The sequence below is a fragment of the Scyliorhinus torazame genome, chromosome 6 (assembly GCF_047496885.1).
Source record: "Scyliorhinus torazame isolate Kashiwa2021f chromosome 6, sScyTor2.1, whole genome shotgun sequence".
Lineage (NCBI taxonomy): Eukaryota > Metazoa > Chordata > Chondrichthyes > Carcharhiniformes > Scyliorhinidae > Scyliorhinus > Scyliorhinus torazame.
This window is the reverse complement of record NC_092712.1, coordinates 221,547,368-221,554,283: the sequence shown is the minus strand read 5'-3', so window position 1 is coordinate 221,554,283 and position 6,916 is coordinate 221,547,368. Positions and strand designations below refer to the sequence as shown.

Here is a 6,916-nt window from a genome sequence, read left to right as displayed (position 1 = left end):
TAATTTTTGAACAAGGCCCCCAAATCCCTCTGTGCTGCTGCTTTCTGCAGTCTTCTCCATTTAAATAATATTCAGCTCCTTTATTCTTCCTACCAAAGTTCATAACTTCACATTTTTCTACATTTAGATTCCATCTGCCAATTCTTTGCCCACTTAACTGGCCTATCTATATCCCCCTGCAGACTCTTTGTGCCACCCTTATCACTTGCCTTCCCACATACCTTTGTGTCATCAGCAGCTTGGCAATAGTACATTCACTTCCCTCGTCCAAGTCATGGATATATATTGTGAATAACTGTGGCCCCAGCACGGATTCCTGTGGCACTAATTACAGGTTGGCATCCTGAAAATGCCCCTCTTATCCCAACTCACTATCTTGTATCACTTAGCCAATCCTTTATCCATGTTAATATACTGCCTCCCTAACACTATGGGCACTTATTTTATTAACTAGCCTTTTGGTGGTACCTTACCGAAAGCCACTCCAGAGCATTACCCTGGATCTCTGGATAACTCATCCAGCAGCAATACCACTATGCCACTGCCTCCCCAGAAGACTTCCAAATCTTGTTTGACATAATCCTGGAGGTGTAGTCACATGGCACACAATTGCATGATATCCTCTCACAGTATATGATCATATGACATGCACTGCAGTTTGCAAATGTTATTGCCTTATTGTCCCTCAGTCATTATCACAATCTACACAAGTATATAATGTGTTCAATTTGCAAGATGTGGATTATGGCTTAACTCTTATTTTTGATTTTAAAAACTCATGTTGCCCCGAGTGGGAACAGGATCACTTTACGAGTTTGATCTCATGATATACTGGTGACATAATCGGCAGTTTTGTCCGCCTAACAGACAGTCTACAACGTGGATTTCAAGGTGCAGGTCACGTCCCACTGGTGGATCGCAGGCGAGTGTTGGAAGGGTTGTGTCATTCCCACGGTGGTCCCAATCAGAGGAGAAGCACCCAACGGCCACTACCGGCTTTACATTGAGAATGGGGGCTGCTTCCACCTTTCAAATGAAAATAAATGAGACTGTGTGGAGTCTTCCAGTCAGAGGCGACAGCAGAGAGCAGATCATGCGCCTTACACGTACACTTGACATCAAGCACCCTCCATGTACTTGTTTTTGGCGGCAAATCATGGAGCAGAGGTGCTTCCATTTTCCAGCTGCCGGCAAGAGGATTGTGAAGATGGATCATTTTCATAAAAGTATGAGATGGCCAGAAACTCAAATAGGCAGTGTACCTACTGGACAGGATGTCTCAACAGAATCTGCTGGAGAGAGCTGCACAGGAGAGTCTGGGGCAGGACAGAGCAGTGCCAGTATTAGCTCTGTACAGAGCTTCAGAATCTCTGGTTAACAGCCGACAAAGAAGAAACTTAATGAGGGAACAAAGTCGGATAAAGATGATTTCTTGAGTTATGTTTTTTGTCAATTGTGCATTTGAAAATAACGATGCAAAGCCCATGTGTGTTATACAGGGAAGTACTGGAAAATGAGATGAGAAGTTTAAGATTTTGAAAGAGAAGAAGTGGGTGAAAAATTCCTTTTGAGATTGAGAGCCCAGAATCAGTTATTTACTTACAGCTGTTTCCAAATTAAAAGACTATGCTGCTGGAGCTGACCTGTGATACCACATAAAAAAACACGGCAAAAACCCACGAGGCTGTCAACATTCTGGAGGAGCATCTCCCAGGAGTATCCAGTGCTGAGTCCAGCAAGCATTTTGTTGCTATTGTCCTTCACAATGACCTACAAGTACGAGGTTGGATTTTCTATTTTCATAAACAAGAAGACGGCAAAAAGGAACTGGCAGATGTCCGCACCTGATATGCGCATCGCCCTCTCCTCCTTTGAACCTGATTCAAGTGAGATTGTGAGGACCAAGCAGGCTACCCTTTCGCATTAAAGGTAAGTGAACGTGGCGTGTGTCGCGAAGGTCGGCCGACGTGCGTCACAAAGGTCGGCCAGTTGGCAAAGTGGGTCTGGGAAAAAAAATTGAAAAACACTAGTCTACACTAGCAGCCTGTGAGAAAACATCTTCCCCAATAGTCTTGTTATTTGTACCTTTGTGGTCTGTACGTTTCTCTTTTAAAATATCACAATTACACACAATATACTTGCGGCCTGGCATCCAAGGTAATCAAACTGCCCTTTAAAATCAGGAAACAGTTGTCAGTTAAGTAGCCTGTCCGATTTCAGTGCCATGCTTAAATTATTTTCTGCCAATCAGAACAAGAACATGTCTTGGTAATTACTGTGGCAGTTAAGAGGCCAGCTGTACTGATCTCTGTAGGTGCATGTACACAAGGGGTTAATGGGTAAATAGCAGCACCACATGATCACTAGAGGGCTGGACCAACAGGGGTATAAAAAGCAGCCACACGGGGTCTCTCGCTCTCTCTCTCGTGGGTGTACTGTGAGCAGGGTAACATCAGAATTACATAGATAGTTAGTGGAGTTACATTTGATTATTATTGTTAAATCTTGTTAACCAATTCCTAGTTTCCATGTTAAGGTAAAGAACTCATGCATTAATAGTTATAGTTACTCAATAAATCTTTGTTGTTACTGGACGAGTTCGAGTCTTCTTCAACAAGATTCAGAGGACCTCACCATCAACCAAGGATTGAGTAACACGTGTTATCGACCACGCAGGTAACACCACATGGGTCCAAGGAGTGTTGGCCTTAACAGCAAAAACAGAAACTAGCTAGATTAGGTTCGACAGACAAGAAAAAGAAAAAAGAAACTCAGATAAGATATTCGGCCAAGGAAGGCATCGCTACATTCGGATCTCTTGGGCACAAACTGGTAAGTTGGAATCACTTCCAGCTCCAGAACACCTCAGAACCTCTGGTAATCTCCAGTATAATTGGGAGATTTTCCTGCAACAATTTAATTTGTTTCTGGAAATTAAGGACATGACCGCTGCGCCATATTTAAAAAAAAAGCATACCTCTTAGCTGTGGCAGGGAAACCTGCCATGGAGATATATAACTCATTTACCTACGCCGAAAGGGAGGACAAGGATAAGTGGGACACAATTATAAAAAAATTCGATACCACTGCAAATCGGAGGTGAATGAAACATTTGAACGCTTCAAGTTCAACAAGCGTATACAAAGACCAGGAGAATCGTTCAGCAGCTTTCTCACTGACTTAATGCTGCTGGCCCAATCCTATAAGTAAGAGACCCTCTGTGACTCCCTCATCAGAGACCAAATTGTCAGTGGCATCTCTGATGAGGGACTCAGAAAATCTCTCCTTAAGCACAAAAATCTTAACCTTGAAATAGCTACACAACTATGTTCTGCTCACGAAATCACTGAAGCACACTATCAACAGTTTACTTACCGGGCCCAAGGCCTCCACCACGAGGGTGGAGCTGTCAAAATGGTGGCCCAGGCTTCTCGAAGGTACTCCTCCACCGGCAATCCCGCGCGCGCGAATCTGCAAGTTGCCTACACACATGCGCAGTTTGCACGGAGGCTGGAACCGGCTGAGAACGCTACTGCACACGCGCGAGCATGGCAGGATGGCGTCATGATGTGTCATAACTGCGGACACGCCCACTTCAAAGGGCAATGTCCAGCTTTTGGCAAACAGTGCCTGAGGTGTGGCTGGTACAACCACTATGCCTTCAAATGTCGAGCTGTGCTACAGATGACTTCCACGGGACAACAACTAAGACCCTGCGACATTCGGAACGTGGCATCTATGGACCGCCAACCAATATTCAGTGATTACCTGTTTGAAAATGATGACCTTGCCGATGATGACTCCTACGTTGTGGACACGGTTACAGTAACTGAGGAACCTTACGTCACCACGCCTTATCCAAAATGCCCGAGAGTGAACAAAAATGGGTTTAAAGTCTCAAAACAAAAAATTATTTTCCCTAGCAACAGAATGAAGCCCGAGCCTCCACTCACAGTTAAGGATGACTGCCGCAGCCCTCTGAAACATACAATTTGCAACACCCAGAGAGAAGAGCACAATGACAAATCCATAGCAAAAGATTTGTTCATTGACGATGATTACTCAGGAGATGAGTTCCTCATTGGACAAATAGAGCACCATGACACATCTTTGACAAGAAGCGATGATTTGCTCGCTGATGAATGCCACTCAGCCATGGATAAATTCTCCGGATCTGATGGTCATTGCAGCAGCAACATGGGTGCCAAGTTCCATACAAGTCTCATGGTGGGAGAATCCAGTACCATGACGACATGGCAACTCGTCGACAAAATGGATGACAACCACATGTCACATATCCTAGCAGACGGCGACGCCAAGCAGAGAGCACAGATTGACTCCATTGAGGGAGTGATACCGGCCTTCATAGCTAGCTCGTTGACAGGCTCCAGAATGGCCACAAGCAGCGACTCCGGAGCGACAGCCATGAACGAGGAAGACTATGACGGTCTATCTGCCTTGTATGAGCAGCCAGCAGCAGACATTAAATGTCTACCCACTGTTGGTAAAAACAGCGAACAAAACCACAACAGACCTACTGTTGATAAAAGCAGTGAACAAAACCACAACAACAACAGATCTCGTGATTATGTGTCTGCGCCGCAGCAATCACCCAACCCAGCTTGCAAAAAAGATGACATACAGGGTCAACACTGCAAGCCCAAAAGAAAGTCCGCTACTAACATCAAATTACTTCGACCATTCCAATGTCTCGTGATGTCCTCATGTGCACACATAAACACTGATGGTGGTCACAACGAGATGACTACATCAACACTGCCACCTCAACGACATGAGAAGAGATCAACCCACCTGATCAAATTCATACAGTCTGGACTCACAAAGTTTTTCTTTCGGGTTGGACTTTTTAAACATTGATTGACTTTGTACAGTTACTATTACTATCACATTCTGTACACAGCGTTACTTGTTTTATCTGTTCCCAGTTGACTTAATTCATTATTTTTGTTCAATTTTCGTGACACCATACAGAAAACCTGTAACACATTAAAAAGGGGGGATGTAGTGATCTCTGTAGGTGCATGCACACAAGGGGTTAATGGGTAAATAGCAGCACCACATGATCAGTAGAGGGCTGGACCAACAGAGGTATAAAAAGCAGCCAGACAGGGTCTCTCGCTCTCTCTCTCGTGGGTGTACTGTGAGCAGGGTAACATCAGAATTACATAGATAGTTAGTGGAGTTACATTTGATTATTATTGTTAAATCTTGTTAACCAATTCCTAGTTTCCATGTTAAGGTAAAGAACTCATGCAGTAATAGTTATAGTTACTCAATAAATCTTTGTTGTTACTGGACGAGTTCGAGTCTTCTTCAACAAGATTCAGAGGACCTCAACATCAACCAAGGATTGAGTAACACGTGTTATCGACCACGCAGGTAACACCACACCAGCAAGCCGCTCAAAAAGAGCTGAATAAATGGGCAGTGTGGGTGAGTTCTAATTTGTTGGAGTTTTGCAGGAAGGTTGGAGAGATATTGTTGAAAACAAACTCGCCCAGCAGAAACTGAAATAGCATTTGTAGAAAAAAGTGGCAATATTAACATCCTGGTTTCTAACAGTGAAGGGGATTCCAATAATAAATTACCAACACATTTTGACAAAACAGCAAGCTGTCAAAGGTGGGGATGTTCTCTCCTTCAGAGATAGCTCACAGAGTCAGTAACTGGCAGCAGGAAAGGGCTTTATCACTCAGCTATCACAGCACTAATGACAATAGTCTGACCTTTTGGAACTGCTGACTAATTTGCTCACTTAAGGCGTTAGAAGAAAACCTTCCCCCCCGCCTTTTGTCAAAGAATACATTTAAATGCTCTTCTCCAGCTGTGACTTTCTCTTTCCTGAATGGCTGAATTGAAACATTTTCCTCTGTCAAGTTATAAGTATGTTCAGTGCGTGTATTGATTTTTTAATAAGTAAGGTTTCAACTATTTCTGTTAACAGACTTACCGAGGAATGAAGAAAAGCAAGAAACCGAATTACAAAAAGTATCTCCTGCAACGGCATATCTTTTGTCCCTGAACTGGACAGGACATATTCTAACAAGCACCCATCGATACACTCCAGGATTAATGGAGCAGGGAGAATCCTGTTTGGAGCATGGAATCAATAAATTCAATTGATTACACAATGGCAAGTCTGGGCTCATCTCTGAAGGTTCACAAAGCGAGTGTGGTGTTGGGTGCTCTGGTGCACAGATGAGCCAACACAGTTGTATGTGGTACAACTCTATTTTATTATAACTCTTATAATACAGTTCGTTCTGGATACTCTGCACGTGCTGTCTCCCTGAGTGTGTTTGGCAATAGATGTGTCCTGGTTCTCCTCTGCAGCTAATACTGACCACCGGGGGTCGTGTCTGTGCTTTTATATCTTTCTGTCATTGGTTGTGGTGTTGTGTGTTCTGATTTGTCTGTTGGTGTGTCTATCATGATGTGTGTGTTTGAATATCATGACATCCCCCCTTTTTACAAAGATAAGTGCCTACATGGTTATAAATATAATTGTGTCGTGAGTGCATCTAAGAGTGTGTGTGTGTGTTGTGTACAGCGTGTGTTTATGACGTAACTATTTACATGGGGCGATGTCGGGTGCGTCACACTAACAAGGTTGTACCATAACAAAACTTGGATGCGAGAGAAAAAAAAAACTTGAACATTGGTCCGGTCAGACGATATCTGGAACAATAAACAACAACAGGTTATAATACAGAAGTGTTTGACTTTTTGAACGTATGAACAGCGTTATAAGTCCAGTCTAATGGGTGACCGCCTCAAGAATGGGCTGGTCCTCAAGCCGGTTCAGCTGTGGAGATTTGGGGTCACACTGGTTCACCTTGGACTGTTGGAGGTGATGCTGTTGCCGAAGTCTCTACTTTACCATTTGTTGTACTTC

The 6,916-nt window shown here is 43.6% G+C and overlaps 1 long non-coding RNA gene across 1 annotated transcript; it reads left to right on the top strand.

Moving 5' to 3' along the window:
- The first annotated feature begins 5,160 nt into the window (after window positions 1-5,160).
- LOC140425774 (uncharacterized) lies at window positions 5,161-6,152 on the top strand. The gene is made up of 2 exons (XR_011947995.1): window positions 5,161-5,454; window positions 5,966-6,152. It is a non-coding gene; the product is annotated as an uncharacterized lncRNA (long non-coding RNA).
- The last annotated feature ends 764 nt before the right edge of the window (window positions 6,153-6,916 follow it).